This window comes from Xenopus laevis, chromosome 3L, assembly GCF_017654675.1.
Source record: "Xenopus laevis strain J_2021 chromosome 3L, Xenopus_laevis_v10.1, whole genome shotgun sequence".
Lineage (NCBI taxonomy): Eukaryota > Metazoa > Chordata > Amphibia > Anura > Pipidae > Xenopus > Xenopus laevis.
Genome location: NC_054375.1, coordinates 98,655,597 through 98,680,918, shown reverse-complemented (window position 1 = coordinate 98,680,918; position 25,322 = coordinate 98,655,597). Strand labels below are relative to the sequence as shown.

Genomic DNA, 25,322 nt, shown 5'->3' with positions numbered 1-25,322 from the left:
TTCTTGGAATGCACCGCCCTGCAAAGCACTTTTTGTTATGACCAAATAACTAAATTTTTGTCTCATCCGTCCAAAGCACATTGTTCCAAAATGACTGTGGCTTGTCTAAATGAGCTTTTGCATACATCTATTTGTGGCGTGAGCTCAGAAAGGGCTTCTTTCTCCTCACCCTGCCAAACAGATGTTCTTTGTGCAAATTGCACTGCATTGTAGAACAATGTTCAGATCTGCAGCAAGATGTTCTTGCAGTCTATGGAAGTGATCTTTGGGTTGTCTGTAATCATTCTCACAATCTTCCGCATATGCTGCTCCTGTATTTTTCCTTGGCCTGCCAGACCTGGGTTTTACAGCAACTGTGCCTGTGGCCTTCCATTTCCTGATTACATTCCTTACAGTTGAAATTGACAGTTTAAACCTCTGAGATAGCTTTTTTGTAGCCTTCCCCTAAACCATGATACTAAACAATCTTTGTTTTCAGAAAATTTGAGAGTTGTTTTGAGGATCCCATGCTGTCACTCTTCAGAGGAGAGTCAAACAGAAGCACAACTTACATTTGGCCACCTTAAGGGCTCTTACACATGAGCGTTTTGACCTGCGCTCCCCTGCGTTCCGTTTTTTGGCGTTCAGCCGCAGGGGAGCGCAGGAATAGACGCAAGTCATTATTTGAAATGGGGCTGTACTCACTCAGGCGCATGTAGGCGCCGAATGCAGGTTCAGACGCAACATGCTGCATTTTTCCTGCGTTCGGCGCCTACACGCGCCTGAGTGAGTACAGCCCCATTTCAAATAATGACTTGCGTCTATTCCTGCGCTCCCCTGCGGCTGAACGCCAAAAAACGGAACGCAGGGGAGCGCAGGTCAAAACGCTCATGTGTAAGAGCCCTTAATGCCTGTTCTCATGATTGGACACACCTGCCTATGAAGTTAAAGTCTTAAGGAGCTAATCCAGCCAATTAAGTGTTGCCAGTAATCAGTATAGAGCAGTTGTAAGCATTTAAATTAGCAAAATTACAAGGGTACCCACATTTTTGCACAACCAGTTTTTCACATTTGATTTAATGTCATACAACTGAATACTGCTTCACTCAAAATCTTTGTTCAGAAAACACCCCAGAAAGTGGAGTAAATTATTATGCAGGCTGAGAGGGATTCCCAAAGTTTTTCATATGACTGTAATTAATCCTTATTGGAAGTACAACCAGCCTGTTGGGTTTAGTTAGGTTGTTATTTACTAAAATCCGAATTTATCATATTTTATTTTTAAAAACCTCAGCCAAACTCCCATGGCCGAGTTTATTTATTAATAAAAAAAACTTGATTTGAGCGGATAGCAGAAACTTGATAAAGTCAAGCGAAAACCCGAACCGCTTGAAACACAGAATACTTGGCACCTGCATTTAGATACATTAACTATTTAAGATAAGCAAAGATACAGTTGTAACTATTTAAGATAAGCAGGTCTCTTGGGGAAACTGTGACTTGCAGCTTAAAGGGCAATTCACCTTCATTAGCAAAATTGTAATAATACATAAAACCTGACCCTAAAACCTCCAGAAATGTGTTCAAATTTTGCATAATCTGCCACATTTTGTAAAATGGATGTGGTATTTAGGGGGAGTGGCCATAAAGTGGGCAACATCAAACTATTTTACACTTGGCAGATCATTTTGTCCCTCATTCTATTTTTCAAATGTTGGGAGGTATGCTATATATTTGACTGTAGAATATATATTTGAAGCAGCTTTCTGGGCAGCACCCACATATGCAAGGTATTGTTTTGTACCTTAAAAATCATTTACACATTAAGGGGCCCATTTACTTAGTTGGAGTGAAGTAATAGAAGTAAAAAAACTTAGAATTTCGAATGTTTTTTTGGCTACTTCGACCATCGAATGGGCTACTTCGACTACGACTTTGACTTCGAATCGAACTAAAAATCGTTCAACTATTCGACCATTACTATTCGACCACTATTTGATCGAATGAATATCGCTAAATCCTTCGACTTCGATATTCGAAGTCGAAGGATTTAACTTCGACAGTCGAATATTCAGGGTTAATTATTTTCTCATTGCAAAGCACTATGTCATACTTTTTCACTCTTGTGCTTATAATTTTTGAGCACACTGTCATTATATTTAGATATATTTAGATATATAGATAGCAGGTACTGGTATAGATATTACTGTGAACAATGTGTGAGGTACCACCCAGGACAGGGATGACTTTTTTTTGATGCAGTTGACCATCATGAATATATTTCAACAGTACCTGTTATGTTTAAAGAGGAGGGCTTGGTATCTGTATGAACACAATGTCCATACAAAATATACCCCCTCTAAATATGTGTTTGTTTTGATATAGTGGTTTGTAAGGTATTGCCATTGCTACTACCCTTGTTGTACTTATCATCTCTGTATTGGAGCAACCAAATATGTTGCAGGGAGGATGCAGGAGGATTTGGTTACCCCTATGTATCTCCCTCATGCATACTGTGATTAGAAGATGATGTTTTAGAGGGATGGTTTCCTAGCAACAGCAATTTTTGCCTGGTTGTTATTATGGAAGTAATTTAGTTCCGGTCCATGTTAAAAGCAACAGCAACGTACACAGATACACAGTACTACCCTCTGGTAAGAAAATCTATCCCCAGCCGTCACATTTATCATTAGTTAATCTTGCTATAAAAAAGCTGCAATAATAAGATGCACAGCCCTGAAGCGCCTATTTCTAATGAAGCAACTTCTTGCCTCTTGATCCCTGGGCCTGTTAAAATGTTTCTCAGGTAATTCTCGCCTCAGGGATGAGTGAGGAGGGAAAATAATGACCCAGCTTCCATCTCGTTGTTTATAGCTTTCATTCTCAATCTATCTTTGGCGTTATTTTTCTCTCTCTTTTTTATTTTGCTGTAATTTTACTCTCAGCAGTTTAGCATCCATTGTGCCTGCTCTGATGTGCACTTGCTCAGACTATTTATGTGTATGTGGTTATGTGTATCTCATTTTCTGCCACAGGCCATATATGATCTGTCACACTTGTTTCTCCTTATTTTACACAAAAACAGACTATATATACTTTCAGCCTCTTAAATCCTTTTTAGCTCCTACAGCACTGGCACAGACCGTATACTGTATCCTCTGTTACCTTTGTTTGTAGTGTGGCTTAGAACCTATAAACTTTACTGCTTGAATCTCACACAGACCATATATATATATATATATATATATATATATATATATATATATATATATATATATATATATACTGTATACCCAGCTTTTCTTATTGTTATTTTCTTCAATACACAAGCACAACATATGTACTGTATCTTCTAGCCTTTCTTTATATATATATATATATATATATATATATATATATATATATATATATATATATATATATATATTCTCCTTATATATGAATATATGATCCATTATCTGGATCCATTATCTGGAAACCTGTTATGCAGAAAGCTCCTAATTACAAGAAGGCCATCTCCCATAGACTACCATTTTAATTAAGTAGTTCATATTTTTACAAATGATTACCTTTTTCGCTGTAATAATGAAAAAGTACCTTGTACTTGATCCCAACTAAGATATAATGAATCCTTTTTGGAGTCACAACACATTTGTTTAGGTTTATTTAATATTTAAATTAGTTGTAAGTAAACTAGGTATGGAGATCCAAATTATGGAAAGACCCTTTCTCTGGAAAATCCCAGGTCCTAAACATTCTGGATAACAGGTCCCATACCTGTACATGGTTTCTTTCACATTCTTCTATGCACTTGCTCAGATCACATATTCTTTGTCTTTCTTGTTTTTCTCCTGCTCTCACATAAACAAGCACAGACCGTAAATTATGTGATATAAGTGATATGTATAAAAACACCAAATCATTCCCTCTGAAGGTAAATGTTGTTATCTGTTCAATTTCTCTTTCCATTCCACCACCATTTCTCTGTTCTCCTTTATATAATATTCCTTTGTTTTGCTGAAACTCTCTGCTTGAGGCCTTTTACTCCTTTTCCCTTGCACCTGTCTTGTTGCAGTGCTATCTCTCTATCCTCTGTGCATTCATGGCCCCTTGGCCTCATCCTCGTTTTTCTTTGTTGCCTGATGCTTTATGTACATCATTCTGGGTGCATGCTGACCTTGCTTAGTCCCTCAGATTTTTTTTTTCAATTCCACTGTCCTCCCAATCTTATGTTCTCTTTGCATTTCTCTCCTTTCTGTTTTGCTTATCTATTTGTCTTACATCCATTCTCTGTTCTCTGTAGCAGCATTTCGCACAACAAATTTGTTATCTCTGGCCATTCCTTCCCTCCATTTTGCTCTGTTTTGTTTCTTTTTTCTTTCTCATCAGCTCATATCTGTTCACTATCGCTTCTTCTATCCCATCTGTCCCAATTTTATAGCACCTTCCAAATCTTCCACTGCCAAGGAGGTATTCACTGAATTACAGTGGTCACCAGGTAGTGAAAGTGTTGAGGTAAATCACCCCCCTTCTCCTTTTCTCCATCCTTCCTCGCCCCTCCTCTGCTTTGTGTGCCCAGCAGAGAGAATTAGCAATCACATCTGTATGTGCTACAGTTAAATGGAAAGACATGGAAAAGACAGGCACAGAAAGAGACATGGGGAGGGAGAAAATGATGATAAGGAGAAAAATAGAGACTGTGCATGCTGTTAGGTGAGGCAGAGCAGGTATAAGAAGAGTATAAATAACATTATTCCCTTTGGGCACCTTCCCTCTTGCAGAAGATTTGGGCTCCAGGCCAGACCGCCTCACCTCCCCCGCTTCAACTTTAACTGTTTGACATCTAGAGGATTCAGATGCTGTTCTACCAAGTAGCTTGCTGTGCATAAAACATTTTATTTCTATGTACATATGCTGCTTTCATTATCTTTTCTCTATAGTCCTTCTTATTTACAGTTTTGCTGAAGGCAGTTTATGAACACATCACATGGCAGTTATGGGGTACAGAAGGTGCAGTTTGGATATACTTTGCCATAATTATAGACCATGTACAACATGGGCTTGTATAAATCATCTGAATGTGTCATGATTGCTTTGCATCTAAACTCTTTGTTCAGTATGTTGCGGATATGGGAGCTGTCACATGTTAGGGTGCTGAACCAACCTAGGTGTGCCAGCAGGGATGGTTACATTCTACACACAAGTGTGATGATGAAACTTAAGAGCTGAAAGGACATTCATTGATAAAGTACATTTTGAGCTCAATTTTTGGCTATTAAAGATGCATACTTCATGATACAACTAGCACTATTAAGTTGCAGGGTAGCTATGGTGGGCAGCTAAAAAAATAATTGCAGCCTAATATGTCTTGATGTACAACATATATGTACTATGGTTCTAAATGTCTACATCTGGTTGGCTGGGGATGATGGGATTTGCAAGTTAACTAATGGAGGAACAGCTGTGATCACCAATTCTCAGTATCAGTTACCTTGTCTTAATTCTTGTCATTCCTCTCCCTATGTCACCCCATTCCTCTCCTAGCCTTTTACAGTTTATCACAATGTTCTGTGTGTCTCTGTCACCCACTAAACAATCTGCTCTCCCTGACTCCATTTACCAATCTGGTTTCCCATAACCCTTTATCACTAGTTCACTTTCCTCACAGAGGTTACTTTGATAATGTTTGTGTTGGAGGCTGGAGTAGTGCTCTACTCCAGCTTATTTTCTTTGGATAGGAGGTTGGGGGTTGACAGCATAGACACCTGTCATTTCTAAACTAACGTCTGAGTGCCAAGGGCAACCTCAAGGTCAAGCACAGATCTGCTGAACCGTCTAGTCCCAGAGGTCTGCTTATTGCTTATTAAATTTACCCTTCTTAAGGTTCATAAAAAAAGCTGAGAAATCTTTCTGCTCTGCACCTAGTTTATCAGAAAACAGAAAGTATGTTTTATTTTTGCAAAAAATGTTTTGACAGAAGCAAAATTCATCTTAACTGTAAATATAAATGTTCAGTTGTAGCTGTGTGTTTTTCTAATCCAGGAAATGACTAGAAACAGAGCCATCTATTTTGCTGCTTACAATGAGCATCTCAATGTTCCAAATTTAATCCCGCAGCATTTTATTTCTAAAACTAAATGTATGCGCTCGTATTATGATATTATGCTGGGTATTTTCTTTTTATCATCTAGCCCAGTGATCCCCAACCAGTAGCTCGCGAGCAACATGTTGCTCTCCAACCCCTTGAATGTTGCTCTCTGTGTCCTCAGAGCAGATGCTTATTTTTGAATTCCAGGCTTGGAAGCAAGTTTTAATTGCATAAAAACGAAGTATAGTACCAAGTAGAGCCTCTTGTAGGCTTCCAGTCCACATAGGGGCAACCAAATGGCCAATCACAGCCCTTATTTGGCACCCCATGGGACTATTTTATGCTTGTGTTGCTCTCCATCTCTTTTTACATTTGAATGTGGCTCACAGGTAAAAAAAGGTTGGGGACCCCTGTTCTAGCCAGTATTATTGCTTGGCCTTGGAGCACACAAGTGAAGCAGCCTTACCTTCCAAGAGGTAAGCTATAGGTGTTTATAGGTCACGTTTCAGAATATTTGAGGGGACAAAGACAATTAACTCTTTGGTTCTATCACTTGCACAGCATATAGTGGGACATTCACTAAGATTCGTTGTTGCGCCAGCGTCCGCTTCGCCGCACTTCGCCAGGCGTATTTTCGCCAGCGCTATGCAAATTCACTAAAATCCGAAGTTGCGCTCAGGGGAAGTGTAAGGTTGCGAAGTTGTGCTAGCGTTAATTCGCCAAGCAAAGCAAAGTTACGCTAGCGATGGTTAATTTGCATACGGCGCCAAATTCAAGTTACAATGGAGGTATATGTAGCAGCACTACACAAGCCTGGGAAATTTTTTTATTTTGCCCTACAGATGTGCCCACTGTATAGTTAAGGTGCCATGAGTTAGGAAATGTAGGGGGGAAGGAGGGTAGCCCCAAAAAATTTTTCGATCTTTTTCAGCCTATCACCCATAAAAAAAGAAAAAACGCCAGCGTTTTTTAGGACTTAGAAAATTTTTTAACTTTTTTTGAAGCAATCCCTATCTACTCTATTGCACTACGCCTGGTCTGAGGTGTCGAAGGAAGTCTGGCGTAAAAGGTAGCTTTCAGAATAATTTGTGCGTAAGTGAAATAGTTACGTCCGTTGCGCAAATTCGCCAGGCGTAAGGGTGCGAAGTAACACTTGCGAATTTACGCCAGCGTCCGTTAGTGAATCAGCGAATTAACGAAAATGCGCTACACTGGCGCATTCACGCTAGCGTTAGGCGCTTCGTCATTTGTGAATTTGCCCCATTGTGCCTCTGCCTTAGCCTAATAGTCAATGAATATGGTATACCCCTGTCCCTGAGCCCTAAAGAAACAAAAAAATATGTTTTCTGTCTTTCCGGCCTAGAGGCTACGGAGGTTATTTACTAAACTCTGAATGTCAAAAACCTGAAAAAACATTTTTTTTTTGTATAAAATCTGAATTTTTTGTGGAAAAAACAAATTTTTCAGGATTTATTATACCCCAAGGATGGAAAAAGTGAGAATCTGAATAAGTACAGTAAATATATAGTATATAAGTCAATGGGAGAAGTCCCAAAGATTTTTTGATCTGCGCTGGGTTTCGTGCAATAATCCGAAGATTTCGCGGTTTTCGGGTGGAAAACACGTACGATTCGTTTTTTTCACGATTTTTTCACAAACAAAATTTGCGGAAAAGTGTATTAAAAAATAAGGCAAAAAATTTGTGCAGATTTGGTCAGAGTTTTTTCTCAGAGAATATTGAGATAAATTTGGACTCCGGGATAGGCTTCAGTTTGGAATACAGAGCATTGCATTGCTTTATGCCTTTTTTTAGGGCTAGGTGAACTAGAAATTGTCATCGTGTCACCAGGAATCACCAGAGGTCTCTTTCAGTGACTGCAGTGAGAGAGGCAAATGGTTTATTGCAGTGAGTGGGAAAGCATTTCCCAGCATTTTGATCTTTGCTTCTCACTAGAGGCAGTCAAACATCATGTGTGCCGTAGCCCTTAGACACATTCCCTTAAGCACATTTAGTTCATTTAAAAACAATAAAGCTGTTCCAACACCTACTGACAAAGGAAAGGGAGAATACAGATACAAATCTGTACTTGAGCCATGTGAATGTTGTAAAATAACTATACGATTCTCCCTTTTGCATTCCTCTCGTTAACTAGGGAAAGATAATGGGCCGGCTGAGGCAGAGAGGAGGGAGGTTAGGTGTGAAATAAAGGGATGCCAGTGAGGAACGCAAGAGAGACTTGCATTGACAGTAACAGAAACAGCAAAAGCAGGAAATAGTGAAAAACAGCGAGAAGGGACGAACAGAGAAAGAGACAAGGTTATCGTGTTTAATAAGAGGAGAAGAGACACCGGCAATAGCAAAGATAAATGTTTCTTATAGTCCTCCATTTCTACCACTGCAAATTGTAAATTTATTCCTGCAGTTACCAGAAGCTGTGGAAAACATCTCAAACACAGAGCCCTCTCTTGATATTTCTGTTTTTTCCAGAAATGGCTCTACTGCTGCTCCTAGAAGGTATCCTGTTGTGCATCCCAAAATGACATTACCAGCTGCTATCTCCATGTTTCCAGTCTGTATTCCTGTGTTTCTGGGTCTTTTTCTAGTTGCATTGCCTGATAAACACTAGGGTCTGTATTGTTTGCAAGTAAACATAAAGCTAATTAGGCCTAATGACAGAGTTAACTCCGAACGCTCCAGTGTCTCTGCTACCCCCCATGGGACAGCTTGTTTCCACTCTGAAAGCACAGTGCTAACCCCATGAACTCACAATAGTTACTGTATTCAGAGATGTGTACAGTTTAAGATGATATCATCACCCTTTCATTGCTGGAGCAGCTGACATTGCTGATTACCACATTTCAAATCCTTAGTAGATTGAGGGTGTTTCTTGCTCATAGCTGTATATTAATATTTCTGTTTAAGGGAAACACAGTCAGCTCAGCCCAAGTGTGGAGCAACAAGCCTTGGCTTTGGAGGGAAAGAAGCCGAAAGCTCGCTTATAAGCTCTTTGAAATGATTTCATCCTTATCCTGATTGATATATACAGTCTCTATGTGTTCAGTATGCTGTGAGTCCTCTAGAAGGCTCTGGATGCCAGAAGCATAATTGTGAATAAAAACAGCAGAAAGTAGTTCCCCGTTAGTACATGTTGCCTTTTACTTACCTACATTTTCAGCCTTGAGCCAAAAGTCAAAGGAAAATATACTCTGCCTATTTTGTTTTAAAATTCATATACTTTACTATTATAAAGCAGATAATTATTTTGTTTTTACCATGGCTACCTTCGCCTCGTACCCCATGTAATCAGTAGAGTATGAAAATAATATTTTAGGGCATGGACACACATGCATTTTTATGCTGCTGGCTTTTCTTAAAAAAGCCAACCGCCACGTAAATACTCTAGCCTAGTGTGCCATTGCATAAGTTTGCAACCGCTTAGTGTATTTATGGGGTGGTTGGCTGTTTTTAAAAACCCCGGCGTGAACCGCATGTATGTCGATGCCCTTAGGGATTACTATTGTTCACAATGCATTCAAATACATTGAAAACATTTTATTCCAGTGGCAGCAGACTGTAAACCAGCCACATCAATATTGTCTTGGTTACCATCAGCTATATGGGGTCTATAAGATGATATTCTATCCTACACGGCTATACAAAATTAAATATTCCTCAGTTCACATTTGATTGCAACAGAGGTGGCCTTTATTTTCCATTTACTACCTAGCTGACTGCACTGACTACATAGCGTTTGGAAAGCCACAACTGAAATCATTTGGACATCTACCCCACTGACCTCCTCACAATTACCCCAATAGAGAAGCCACATTTCTGCAATTTACAAGATTTTTTCAATAGCCATTACAAAAATGTTTAATTCAATGGTAACAGATTTCCCATGTTTGAACAACTGAAAAACATAGGGCATAGTCAAGACATTCAGTTCTATTGGTATCCTTAATTAAAGCACATACATTCATAAAACAGCCACCCTTTGCTTGAAAAGTTATTGTAGAGTTTACCCCCCCCCAGCTGGTTTATAAATTATAAAATGTATTGGTCCAGGAGCTCCCATGACCTTATGAAAAGCCTTTAGGGAGTGGCAAATAATTCTTTTTGGGATAGACGATGATCCTTTTCATCTCTATATATCAGCAAAGGAAAAAATGATACAATTTAAAATAATTTACAAGTGATAAGACAACAAGAGAAAGAACCTGATACCATAAAACTTTGCATTTGCTGTTCTCTGTTCCTCTGAAATTTGTGTCTAGGGATTAGTGGATGACATTTCTCTAGAAACATGAGTAGAACAGATTTAATGAAATGGATCAGTAATACAAACCACAGTAAAAAGACTTAACCTGGTTAACAACATCTAGTAAATGCAATAAACTGGTACTTTTTCCCTCTGTGTATTAATTCTGGTATCGCAGCACCTTGCTTCCATCCAGAGCCATCAATATGTGGTGCCAAAGTGTAGGTGTGGATACAAAACAGCGCAGAGGTTCTGCTGCAAAAGTGCTTGTAAATAAAGGCACTTTTGCAGCAGAACCTCTGCGCTGTTTTGTATCCACACCTACACTTTGGAACCATGTGGTTAACAACATCCTCCCTTTAGAAAAACTAATCACCTATAACCTGTTGTTTTCCAGATAAGAGATCTTTCTGTAATTTGGATCAAAATACATATCTGCTAAAAATCAATTCAAGATTAAATAAACCTAATACTATTGTTTTGCCTCCAATAAGGATTAATTCTATCTTAGTTATACAGAGAACAGAGAAAAAGAAGATTTAATTATTGGTTGATGTCCATGGGAGAAAGAAGCCTAAAGCTTGCTTATAAAAGCTTTCTGGGTCATGGGTTTCCGGATAACAGATCCCATACCTTTATTACAAATTGGCTAAAGTACAATCTGACGTAAGCACACATAGGGGCACATTTGAAGTAAAAAAACTTCAAATTTCGAAGTATTTTTTTGTGTACTTCGACCATCGAATAGGCTACTACGACCTTCGACTTCGATTCGAATGATTCGTACTAAAAATCGTTCGACTATTCATCCCATTCGATAGTCGAAGTACTGTCTCTTTAAAAGAAAACTTTGACTACATACTTTGGCAGTTTAAACCTACCGAGGTGCAATGTTAGCCTATGGGGACCTTCCCCATCACATTTCTAAGGTTTTTTTGATCGAAGGAAAATCCTTTGAATCGTTAGATTCGAAGGATTTCATTCTTCGATCGATCGATTAAAATCCTTTGAATTGTTCGATTCGAACGATTTCATTGTTTGATCTAACGATTTTTCCTTCGATCGTTCGTAGGATTTGCGGTAAATCCTTTGAATCCAATATTCAAATTCGTAGGATTTATTTTACTTTGAGGGTCGAATTCGAGGGTTTATTAACCCTCGATATTCGACCCTTAGTAAATGTGCCCCATTTACATTGCATTGCATTTAATAGTTCTTGTATAGGACAATGTTTTTATGGTGCCATATATTGCACTGACATATGTCAATATGGCATTGTTTGACAAAGTTTTAAAATTTATATTTCATAGAAAGAAACAGTGCATATTCTGTTGATAAACAGTGATTTTGCCACTATCTAGTTATTTATTGTTATTAGCGCCATTGATCCGGTTAATTAAGTGTAATATCTGTGGTCAGTTGATGATTTGTTGCACATGACTGACCTTTGGGTCGTTTGTCTGGATGATATAATATGTTTCAATTGGGATGACTGCCACATATGTAATTAACTCCGTTAGATGGTAAAATTAGTTTATTACACAGCTTTAATAGTTGCTACATACCTATTCATGTACCGTATGTTTGTTGTGTGTGCTGTACAAGGCACATTCCATCTATCATTTGTCTCCATCCATTTCTGTTCAGCCGAGGTATTCCATACACTGAAACAGGAGGGTCATTCATTAGGTGAAATTAACTAGGACCTAATTTGCAGATAAGATCTCTCAAGCAGGCTGTGATGATTGTATTGCATGATATATTATTCATTTGCATATGGATCAAAGCATAATGTGACACCCATGGGAGCAGAGAGTGAATGTGCTTTGTAGTTTTTATTCTGTATCTATCACGGGCAATGGGCACAATTGCCTCTAGGAGAGATTATTAAAGCATGTTTATTAATGTGACAAATAAACATAATATTCATAGGCAGCCCAGCCACCCACTCAGGGAAGAACTTAGTTGTCTGGCCACGCACTCAGAATTTTAGTTTGTGCAGAATTTTACAGTGTATGTGCTTTGGACATTTATATTCTATGTGTACTGTATATTGTGAGTGGGTCCCTAAGCTCAGTAAGTGACAGCAGCACAGAGCATGTGCAGTGAATCAGCAGAAAAGAAGATGGAGAGCTACTGGGACATCTTCAGAGACACAGACCTTTACTGCTAAAGGGTGGTGGTTGCCTTGGGTTGGTACAGAAGCCCAAAACATAATGTACAACAGTTCTAGCCTAGTTAGGCTTTAGTGCTCATTTAACAAAATAATAACTCTTTGAAATAGCTTTTTTTGTTTTCCTAAAATGTTAATTTTAAAAATCAATTTTGTTTCTTCCCCTATTGTTTGCAAGCAGCAGCTCAGTAAGCTTGGTCGAAGACTCGCTAAAGTGTTACAATTTAATACATTTGCAGCAACACAGTTTTCCTAGCATTTTAGCAGGAACTTTTCTATGCTGATAGATTTCAGTGCATGCTCCACTTAGCCCAAATGCAAAATATATTTATAAATACTAATATGTATAATTTGTGGGTTGGGTTAAATTATAGAAGACTTCTGCAACTGCAATGGATGATCCATAACCAATGGAAGATGGAAAAAATACTATACATTTGTTTAATGCACATTTCATTCATATGCATTTGGGATTTAAAATAAGCAAGCCATGCATACCCTTAATGGGATTAGACACATCCTTATTGGAGAAGGACCTGGGGGTACTGGAATGAAAATTCTCAGTTATGTGTAAAGGTTGGCTACGTTGGGGTTGTTTACACTAAAGAAGCGGCACTTACTGTAGATCCTGGGGCTTGGCATGTACTACTATCTTATAATGTTAGAATGTTTCATGTCACGTCAGTTGTCGTTTCCGTCATGGCTAACACTTGTTTTGCTTTTGTAGGCCTTGCAGACCATCTTCCTCTCCTCTGTTGGAATTATCTGTGTGAAATTGCACCTGACAGGTAATAAGTCATTTGTCTTTACCGAATATATGTAACTGGAAAATAAAACAAAAGAATCTAATGCTTGTTTCTAGCAATATACAGATCCCTACATTTTTTGCACCATTTTTTAAGGGCTAGAAGTGGCTATTAGAGGTAGAGGAAATATTCAAATAATGGACTGTTGATATACCTATCAACAGGATCTTTTATGGGATTCTGGGAGAGAATCTGAGACATATATTTACAGTAAACCGTAGAAAGTCCAATGAGGCTGTTGAGAGGAGTGTTTTGGCATTGTGTTCAAATTAAAGTGGATTTTAATTTTGTATAGCCAGCAGAAGAATTTGCACTGTCAGCTACAAATTTATTCATATTCATTATTCAGTACATACCTTTTCTAGGGATGCACTAAATACAGGATTCTGCCAAATCTCAGCCCTTTTTGTACGGTTTAGATACAGCCTAATCCTAGGTGCCAAATCACATTGAAACCCCTAAAGGCATGTGACTTTGCTGCTCCATTGAATGTGACAATTTCTGTTGACGTTTTTTAAAATATTTTTCTCAAATTGTAATATGTAGATTAAGGTTTATGTTTAGTTTGGTATTTGGTTAAATATTTAGTGGATTCAGTGCATTCCTAAACTGTCTTTACCATATCCTGTACTTTCAATACTTTTTTCCCTATATTACCCTTAAATTCTATCCAGGGAGTCTAAGCCAAAACATAGTAATAGCTTCAGGGAGAAGGAGAAAAAAGAAGAAACAATATGTTGTAATATACATCCTTATGAATAATAATTTTAGAATTAGCCATACATACAGAATACGGCTGCACCAAATCTAGCATTTGATTTGGGAATGCAGAGTTGAGATTTGGCCAAATCCTAAGGGACAGATTTATTATTTATTGCAGCTTGGATTTGGGTAATCGTAAGTAAATGTGAGATATTAATGTTACTTTTTTTGCACGGATTGCTTTTTTCCCTCCTGTACTTTTCCCCAATAATCCTGTTTTTTGCAAAGATAAAACTTGCCACCTAACCTGGTTTTACAAAACCACTGTAGTAAAAAAAAATCAACCTACATGAGGACAAGAAGATGTGAGTGTTCAGCTGAACCAAATTTGAAGCCTTAGTGCCTTTAAATCTGTGAAAACAGCAAGGCACTCTGCCACCCCCCCCCCCCCAACTATGAATATGTGTGAAAAAGTATTAATTGATTTCTGGAGTCTGCCTATGTCAAGACTTTGGCTATTTGTTAATAAAGTTTATAGTTTACTTTATTTCTATTTCCTGTCCATGATTTCTTACCTTATTGCCGTACTGAGAGCATTTTAGGTGAGCATATGGAGTATTGAAATATCATGACCCTATCTATATTCCCTGTTGCTCTTTTTTTGTTCGTCTTTTTTCTAATATTAGGCATCTGATATTCTTGTGTTTATTCACCAATAAAAATGCTTTATATTTTTGTTTCTATCAAATTTACAATAGAGTGTAACACAATGGAAGGCAGATGCAGGAAAACACCTGTTTCTAAGAGCCCTACAACTTCCATGATGCCACAAGTCACATTGTTGTATTAATTTGCTAGGATCAAACTCCCCCAACCACGTTGGTATTGCTGTGAAGTGCAGCACTGTGCTGGTGTGTGTATACGGTAGGCATTTACTAGTACAGCATTTCCTGATCTTTTTCTTAGAGGATCTGTGTTAAACCTGGAAGTCAGCATTGCAACACAAGCTTTGGTTTTGTTGTTTTTTTAACAACTTTGGGGCAGATTCACTATAGGGGGAATTGTCGTCAGCGACCGATTCGCACACAACGCACCACTTCACGCCACTTCGCCAGGCGCAAATTTGCTGCCACTAGGATAATTCACTAATATGCAAAGTTGTGCCCTGGACACTGAATGCTGGCGACTTTTCGCTAGCCTTACTTAGCAAAGATGAGCTATCGTTCGTTTGTGCCTAGCGACAATTCACTAGTGATCTTGTGCTTAGGTCACTTTGCATGCGGCAGGTAATTTAAAGTTGTATGTTATTATAAATGTTGGAGAAAATGCTTGAAGTTACCGCTTTTTATTACAAATGTCCAGGAAACCTTAATAAAGACAAGAGAATTTACTGTATATAATGCCCTACACATGAGCCCACTGTAAAATGAATGTTCCATATGTTAGGAAATGTCTGGAGAAAACCAGTTACCCAAAAAAAGTTTGTTAGGACTTTTACAGGCAATCCCGCTTAAAAAAAGGAAAAGTCGCCTGCGTTTTTTGAACTTTAATGCATTTTCGAAACACAGGATATGATGTAAGTAACAGAAGATTGAGAAAGATCTAGCTTCTTTTAAGCACTTCACCTGGTCTGAGGTGGTAAAATCAAATCTGGCAAAAGAGGTAAGGTTCAGTAAAATCCGCACTTTACTGAATTTGTGGAGAAATGACCATTAGCTAGAGGGAAAAGTAGCCTGGCGAAAGAATGTGAACGAATGCTAGCGACGGTCTCTTTCGCTAGCCAATTGATGCCTACGCCTGTTAGTGAATTGCCAATGTCACTGCGAATGTGATTTCTGGCAAAAGTCGCTAGTGTTAGCCACTTTGACCTTTAGTGAATCGGCCCTTTGTCTGTAGTAGGATGGTATTTCACCGTAATTAAGGGGATCATTGAGACTATACATTATACAATATAAGAACTTAATTTTTTTTTCTGACCCTTACGTTAATAATTCCTATACCAGTGGAAAAATTTGCTTTTGAATTTGCAGACCCTTTTTGCACCTTAGGACATACTCATTTATCAACACTGGGCAAATTTGCCCACGGGCAGTTACCTATAGCAACCAATCAGTGATTAGCTTTTTAAAGCCAGCTGCAAGCAGTACAATGAATGCAGCAATCTGATTGGTTGCCATGGGTCACTGCCCATGGGCAAATTTGCCCAGTGTTGATAAATGAGCCACACTAGAAAAGCCAAGTATTATTATTTATTAATATTATTATTATTATTAACATTTATTTATGTAGGGGTTAAATGTAGTGAAATGGTGAATTTTAGCAGGGTTTTACCTAGAGTCCTGTAGTGGGCTTGGTACTCGCAGGTTACCTGCAAAAAAGTGAATAACCTGCAGATAGGACTTTCGGGTGCAGGTATAGATGTGGGTTGGTGGGTCTAAGGATTTGTGGGTCACAAATCTTATTTATAGCAAATTTTACTCCATTACACATTTTTTAAAACTTTTTTTATGCTCCACCACTTCTGATGATGTCACTTCCAGTTTACAGCAACAGCAATTTGGGTTATTGGTCAGCCAGATAGCGGGTCCAAGCAGGTAAAAATGTGGGTTGTAGGTTCAGGTGTGGGTTGCGGGTCTGAGTTTAAAAAAAAAATGGTTCAGTGCAGCACTTTAGATTTACCTATTACACAACGAGTATAAAAACTGTATGCAATAAATTACACAAACAGGTAAAACATTCATAAAGGTTTGTCATCCTTTACTGAAGACCCTAAGCAGACATATTTCTATACCTAGCTTCATTTGGGGTTAAATAGTAAAAAATGGGTCAAACTGTCTGTTTTAACATAAAACCCCAACTGCATGTTTGCTGCATAATTTGTGGAAGCGTATTTCCTAGCTTGTACCATGTGTGGTATATTACTGCATATGTTTTATGACAGTATTCACACAAGCATTAATAATCAATGCAAGATCAATGATTCTTAATCTGGAAGGCATTTTATTGTTTACATTACAACAACAAAACCATGCATCAGTAGCTTTAATGATTGATTATCTGAGAAAAAAAGAAATCTGAACAAAAGCACAATGAACCAACATCATGTATATAATGCAGCTGTCAAAACAAGCACAGCATAGCACTATTTAGTAATATAGAAATTACACACACACACACATATATATACTATATATATATATATAGATATATATATATATTATGGATGCACCGAATCCACTATTTTGAATTTGGCTGAACCTGTGAATCCTTTGCAAAAGATTCGTCTGAATACCGAATCAAATCCTAATTTACATATGCAAATTACGGGTGGGAAGGGCAAAAAAATTTTTCTTCCATGTTTTTAGACAAAAAGTCACGCAATTTCCCCTTCCCGCCCCTAATTTGCCTATGCAAATTAGGATTCGGTTCGGTCTGGCAGAATGATTTGGCCGAATCTGAATCCTGCTGTAGTAGGCCAAATCCCGGCCAAATCTTGGATTCGGTGCATCCCTAATATATATACATGCACAGGTATGGGACCTGTTATCCAGAATGCACAGGACCTGGAGTTTTCCAGATAAGGGCCCTTTCTGGAATTTAGATCTCTGCTAAAGTCAGTTTAAATGTTAAAGGAGAATTCAACCCCCTAGGCGCAAAAATCCCTCCCCTGCATAGGCTCCCCTCCCTCCTCCTACCGGCCTACCTCCCCCCCCGGGCAAATGCCCCTAACTTGTTATTTACCCCTCCTTCTAGGTCCTCTCCAGCGGAGTTCATGGCAGCCATCTTCTCCCAAGCGCTCTTCTTCCTGTAGTCATTGGCATTTGGTGGCGCATGTGCAGTAGGAGGCATTTTCCTGTTCGGATCTACTGCGCATGCGCCGAAAGTCATAAAGTTTCCAAAAAAGAAGGAGGGGAGGGTTTTTTGCGCCTAGGGGGTTGAATTCTCCTTTAAAGGAGAAGAAAAGCTACCGAGGCAGTTTATTGGCAATAGATTAGCCACAATTGTGCATGAGACTTTACTTTCAGGGTTTACTGGTGTATTTACATAGACCTTTCTGATAATGCTTACTTAGTTTTAACCTTTCCTTCTCCTTTAAATAAACCTAAATAGGATTGTTTTGCCACCAATAAGGATTAATTATATTTTATAAGGATCAAGTACAAGGTTTTATTATTACAGAGAAAAATGGCCTTTCTGGATAATATGTTTCTGGATAGCAGATCCCATTCCTGTACAAAGAATTTAAAAAGGAAACTACGACCTGTGGTAAATCCCTAAGGCTGACGGCAGCCTAAAAAATAAAAGCGTGGCAGCGCTGGTACTGCCACTTTTTAGCCTAGCCTTAAAAGGTCTAGTACCAGTGACGTCACTTGTTTCCCATTGGAGTGAATGGCCAGTGAATGGACTTGTGTGCCACTGCCCTTTGCTTCCTGCTATTCTGGGTTGAGTTGTGTGTGTGAACATCTTGGTTTAGTGCTATATTTGGGATAAGGTGTAGCCATTCTTTTATTCTGCAATACTTAAAAGCATTTTGTATAATTTTTGTTCTGAGACTTCAAACCCTCTAATAATTTTAAGTACTTTTCAAAATTCAATTCTCATAGTGCTGAGCAAGTAAGTATCCTCTGTCATAATGAAATAACAATGGGTAGACGCATTTTTCAGTTGTGATTTACAAGACAGTACTTTTTCATTGCTGGGATTGTATGCACTTTATGCTGATTCAGTTGTGTGTGTATTCTGTGTATTGATATAGCAATGCACAGTCTATTTGGGCTGATTTATTACAATGCAATGAAGTCTCTATATATTGATGTAACGCTGTGCAATCTTTATGTGCTGATTTAGTATAGTGCATTCTGTATTTTCTGATGCAGCACTCTAAAACTGGTATCAGCCTATCTGGTTATTTTCATAGCACTGCATTTCTTCCACATTCTTCATATGTGGCTCTGGGGGTGGAACTGTAGGGCCATTTATAGATGAGTTGCTTACAGGCATGAGTGCAGCGGCTTCATGTTCTGTGTATAGTTGAATTATTTAAAACATGGCTTCTGTACTTTGATATATAAGAGGGTGGTGCCAGCATTAAAGGAGTGGTTCATCTTTAAGTTAACTTTAAATATGTTATAGAATGGGCAATTCTAAGCAACTTTTTAATTGGTCTTCATTATCTATTTTTTTATAGATGAATAGTTATTTGCCTTTTTCTTCTGAATCATTGCAGCTTTCAAATAGGCGTCACTGACCCCATCTAAAAACAAATGCTCTGTAAGGCTACAAATGTAATGTTATTGCTACTTTTTTATTCATCATCTTTCTAACAGGCCTATTCTATTCATATTCCAGTTTGTTATTCACATTAGTGCATGGTTGCTAGGGTAATTTGGTCCCTAGCTATCAGAATGCTTACAATGCAAATTGAAGTGCTGCTGAATAAAAAGCTAAATTACTCAAAAACCTTTAATTGCAAAGTTTCTCAGAATATCACCCTCTACTTCATACTAAAAGTTATCTCAAAGGTGAACAACCCCTTTCACATATAGTTTGGCTTTATAGCTGATTCTTCCATCAGGCACAGGGGTCAGTGTACTGTTTGATTTTCTAATCAATAGTCATCAAAATCTTGCACCAATACATTGACACAGTTGCAGCAAGCATTTTGCTTACATGCTTGAGAAACTGACCCATGCTACAAATATAACACCAACAATTAGTGAAAGACTAACATTTTCAACCCTAGGGGACTGATTTACTAAAACTCGAATTAATCTCATTTTTTTAAGAAAATAAAGCCAACCAAACTCCCTTCCATGAATTGAACTCATTTAACTAATTTTTCTCAAAAAAATCGTAGCAACAAAACATCGCAACAAAATCAAGCAGCAATTTGTATTGTGCGACTGATGCTGTGAAAACTTGATTCAATTGAGTTTTTACTGAGAAAACTAGACTTTTTCAGATTATCAGATGAAACCCCAACCATTTCAGGTTATCCAGTGCAGATCACAATGTCAAGAAACAACTTCAGGGACATCTACCATTGACTTCTACCTGACCTTGACAGGTTTGAGATGGCGTTTTTTCAGATTCAGATTTTCATCTTTGGGGTATAATACATCTCTAAAAATTCAAGTTTTTCCCCCCTAAAAACCTCGACCAGAAAAAAACAATAATTAATAAATGAGCCCTGGTTCAATAGATATGTTTATATATTTTCTTTGTTTACAGCCGTTGCTTTATGCTGGTACAATTTTAAAAATTAGTAACATTCGCTGAGCGTTGTTTGGTGGTTTGGTTGCTTGGTTATATGATTAGATTTTAATTTAATTATTTTAATCTGTCGAACAACTTAGATGGCTTCACCAATCATATTTACTCTTCATTTTCCTATTAGGCATTTTTGCTACAAGTTGTATTGGTGTGCCTCATTGTTCTGCTTTGATCTTTTGTTGAAATTCCTGCTTGTTTAACGTGGAAAACAATAAAAACATTTTCAACAGACAATAAATGAGCCCCTGAGCAATAGCTGTAGTCCATGTCATGATGGAGGGCACCCTGAAGTAACATACAGTATAACCTCAATTTTACATCCACTGATTTTTAGTTTTCCTTGATTTTACATCTCTTTTTTTGTTGTCCCAGCTATATATTATGCAGAATATTTTATCCTGATTTTTCCTGGATTTGACACCATTTTTTTCTGGTTTCCTGAAAAATGGAAAAGCATCTACTGTATGCTTTTTGTCTTCATTTTTTTGGAGGATTCCTCTATCCTTTTCTCCTGAATTCAGCCCAGCCTCTGGTTAGTAGCATAAGTGTCTATTCTATTATGAATGAGTGGTGAGAGTAACAGTCATACCTTATTTCCAATATATTTTATTAAATATTATTTAACTGATGATATTCCATCCTTTTAGATAGACAGCTCTGCCGCGTGTAACAAACGGACACAAATATATTCCATACAGAGGCTCCTGTAAAATACTGTGTGATCTGAAATACTGTGTTACAAGCCTGAAGTTAACAATAAGCCTCACTGCTATTCATTGGTCCAACCTATTACTGCTATAGTTGACATGTACACTGCATACTGTTGATTAAAGCCCCACTTTGTAGTAAATAAATCCTTAGTTCCCTGTCCATCTATGTCCCTTTAGTCCCCATTTCGACACAAAGCACAAGTCTAGAAAACTTTACAAATTATAAGAGCCAGCCCCCTGCTGTTATATATAGGGATATTAAAAGTCACCTTGTAGTTCCCTGACCTAGATACAAATTTACATGCTAATGTCTTTATATTGTCATTGGTTCCTTAGTACTGTCTAATATAGCTAGATTTAACATAAATGTAAAGGTACATTACATACATGCATACACACACATATTACGGTTGCAGAACTATCGACATTTTATATTTCACACTTTTTTCAGACCATCTTATACAACATCTTTTCATTTAAAGTAAATTAAATATACCAAAAGCACTGATAGGACATGAATATCACTTTGCCCTACCATTATACAAAAGTATTATTAGAATTGCATTTATGCCAGTGAATTTTTTTTTCTAGATAGAGATCTTAGAGGAGAAGGCAAGCTGGGGTTGCCAAATATTAGTGATTATAATCACTAAACTGAGACCCCAGGTTGGTGCTTCTGTTAACAGAAAACTGCACCAGCCCAGGGTACTTCTCAGGGAGCACCACAGAGTGATTATCTTCCTGGTTCTTCCTTCTTCTCGGTGGTTGTGCATGCATGGAAAAAATACTTTTTCACTCTTCTGCTCATGCTCCGGTAAGGAGCCATTAGAGAAAGAAGAAGGGGAAGAAGTCTATCAGTCTGTTATGCTTGTTCAGAAGTATCCTGGGCTGGTTCTGTTTTCTGGTAACAGAAGCACAAGCCTGGGGTATCAGGTATGGGATTATAATCACTGAGCGGTGCTTAACATTTGGCAACCCCCAGTAATTAAAGCTTTCCTTTAAAAAAGAAAAAAGTGGGTATAGTTATACGTTTAGAAAGAGGGACAAAAAGATTTGGCTCATGGAGTGCGGCTAAAATGTTTTGCCCACGCCCATTTTTGTTGCTACTCCCACTAATTACCATGTTCATTTTACAACATTTGGCAGGTTATGAAAGTTTGTACACATTTCTGTGTTTTTTTGTTATTACAGTTTTGCTAATGAAGGTGAATTGCCCTTTAAGCTGCAAGTCACAGTTTCTCCAAGAGACCTGCTTATTTTAAATTGTTACAATTGCTTCTTTGCTTATATTAAATTGTTACAAAAGTATCCAAGTGCACCTGCCACATATTCTGTACTCTCTGCCAAAAGCCAATTAAGTTTAAGAAATGTATCTTTCTGGCTGTTCAGTGCAGGAGGTCAAAGAGAAAGTCGGGACATTTCAGTAACTATCCGTGAATGCCGGTTGAGCTGTCAAAATCTGGACTGTCCTGCGAAAAACGGAACAGTTGGGAGGTATGTCATAGATTAAATTTCAAACATGCCCTCTGCAAACTGATCAACATCCATAAAACATGGATATTGGTTGGAAGCATCAGGACACCGCTCATGTTCCAAAAATCAGATTTTATCAGTATATGTATTGCCATATCAGGTGGTAAATAGTTCAAGTAACAACTGGGACAAACAGGGAATGTAAAGTAAAGTAAAATAAATATGTTTAAACATGTCTCATGTAGTATATCCATGATCATTAGAACTTCAAAATCTATGACTTGTAATCATAGAGTAAGCAGTTATTTTTATTATTAGGAAATATTAACATTGCATTTGCTATTTACAGTTCTAAATATGTAAGTCATCAGTTCCTTTTATGTTAGCTTACCTTTAAAGTATTTATAGAACAGTGAATGCCACAAGACTTTATAAATGACAATGTTAGTAGTCACAATTTATTCAAGTATTGATTCACAAATGTTGACATTTCAGCCAACTACATGTAGCTTATGAGTAGTTCTAGCTGTCATAAAAACAATGTTCCATTTCACTCCTGAGTGAGGAACACTGTGGGGCCTATTTATAAAGTGTCACAAATGGGAAAATGTTTTCAGTTTTATGATTACATAGGCTTTCCCTAGTTATAAAAATGACAATGATGGAAATGTTTAGTTCTATATATATACTCTGTGGTGTCTTCTTCTTCTTTTTGCACTATTAAAAAGAACTTAGATTAACAAATTGCCCAAAATATTTCTGAAATATGGAATGCATACCTCCTAACTGTCCCGTTTTTTGTGGGACTGTTCCGATTTTGACAGCTCAGCCCGCAGTCCCGGATTGCTACTGGAATTTCCCAAGTTTCTGTTTGATCTCCAGCACTGACGCCAGAAAAAGATACAAATTTTCTAAAACTTAATTAAACAAGGGGCTTTTTGGCAGAGCTCAGAATACTCAGCACCTGTAAGATAAGCAAAGATACGATTGTAACAATTTAAGATAAGCAGGTCTCTTGGGAGAACTGAGACTTACAGCTCAAGGGCAATTCACCTTTATTAGCAAAACTGTAATAACACATAAAAAATGGCCCTAAAACCCCCAGAAATGTGTTCAAACTTTCCATAACCTGCCAAATTTTGTAAAACAGACATGGTATCTAGGGAGGTGTGGCCACAAAATGGGCGTGGTCAAAAAATCGCCTCACTACATGCTGCAGAACTCTGTCACTCTTTCAGATTTTCACATTGTAGGTGGAATTGGAATGTGGAATTTGGATGCTCGTAACATATAAATTATCAGTTGAAATATAAGTATACCCGTCTTGTTACTTTTTAGAAAAGTGAAAGCCATAAGTCTTTACAGATGGTTGTATTAGTAGTTTTAGATTTTAGATTGTTGTAGGACGTGTTGCCTGTAAAATAGTAGCTAGCTGAACAGCTGACTATCCTCCCATCAGCAGCGTTCCTAGAGGGGGTCGGGCCCTGGTGCGTGATGCGCACCCGGGCCCGCCCCACTCCGTACAGCGCGCTGCCGGGTTGATTTCAGTGGCGTGCGGCGCTGCCGGGGGGCCCTGAGGGGGTGTGGGCCCTGGCCCGCTCGCACCCCCTGCTCCCCCGGTAGTTCCGCCACTGCCTCCCATTGCTAGAGGGATATTCTGATCAGTTTTCAGATGAAATGATTATTAATTATACATTTCATGGATTGTTTTCCTTTTTTTAATTTGTAGAGGATACATTTGTTGTTTTTAATATGTGATACAAAAAGGGATAGAAGGAAATAGAATTTTAGGCTGGGGTGGAATATGAGGTTTATGAAAAATTAATTACAAGCAATATAACCTGTAAATAATGTTTTTATGATTTTTATTTCCTTCAGTCAAACCTTGCTATAAAACCTTGGCTTTAATGGGATTTTCAGCAGTCATCTAACTTGCAATGTGTGGAAAGGAGATATGATACCTTATTCTCAGGCAGCATTTGGGCTCAAGTTTTGACCTTTCTAGACTGCGAATGTTATTGTAAACAATTAATTGGCCAGTTCTATCTTGACATCAGAACTCTTGGCAGCCATATATAAAATTAGATGTGCAGTGCTTTTAGATAGATAACAATACCTCATGCAGCCTATTTACAAACAAGTCCAAGTGTAACACACAACAGTATTTGCCAATTTTTGTACCATGGCGATCGGTCACTTAGTCGATCGGACAGGTTAGAAGATTTCTGTTGGCTAACAATAATGGGCCAGATTCAATTCAGTGAGAAAAAGGTTTATCACATGAAAACTTGAGATGCAATTCAATTCAGAAAAACTTATCTCATGGTTTATCATTTGACGTCTATGGGGGAAAAAACTGGAAATGAATTAGGAGAAAAGTTATTTCTCCTCAACTTTAATTCCGTCAATGAGTTTTCACAAGTTAAATCTTGAGATGACTGGATTAAATCTGGCCCAATGCATGTACAATATCAATGGGAGACTGTCTCCGCTATTCAACATAACTTTTCTATGATTCCTGTCTGTCAATTAATGGCCAGAACATTATCTGATTTGTTATTTTTACTACTTTATTTAACCTGAATCTGACCATCCTGGGTCTTCATTTCTGTATAATGATCTTATTCTTCTTTCCCTTTCTTGCTTTCTTCTCCTTTTTTGTCACGTAGTCTATTTGCTCTCCTCCTTACATTGCCTTTTATGATTCTCTTTCCTCTCTTTTAAACACTTCACTATATTTTCCTATTCATCTTCTTAATCCTTGTCTAATTCCCTGTTATAATGCTCTCAGATTTTGTCTCCATCCATTTTGCTTTGCCTTTCTCTCCCTATTCCCTGTTGCTCTCCCCTTCCCCTCCC

General features: G+C 37.9%; 1 protein-coding gene across 2 annotated transcripts in view; it reads left to right on the top strand.

The window, feature by feature from the left end:
• Nucleotides 1-25,322, top strand: part of LOC108711307 (leucine-rich repeat and immunoglobulin-like domain-containing nogo receptor-interacting protein 1) — a 136,110-nt gene that overhangs the window by 11,031 nt on the left and 99,757 nt on the right. Inside the window, exons 1-2 of one of the 2 annotated variants that reach the window (XM_041586684.1) lie at nt 2,616-2,633; nt 13,227-13,287. The gene's annotated coding sequence lies outside the window, so the exon portion shown is untranslated. Of the gene's footprint in view, nt 1-2,615; nt 2,634-13,226; nt 13,288-25,322 lie in introns of those variants that run through there. The other variant, XM_041586683.1, reaches the window with a different exon arrangement.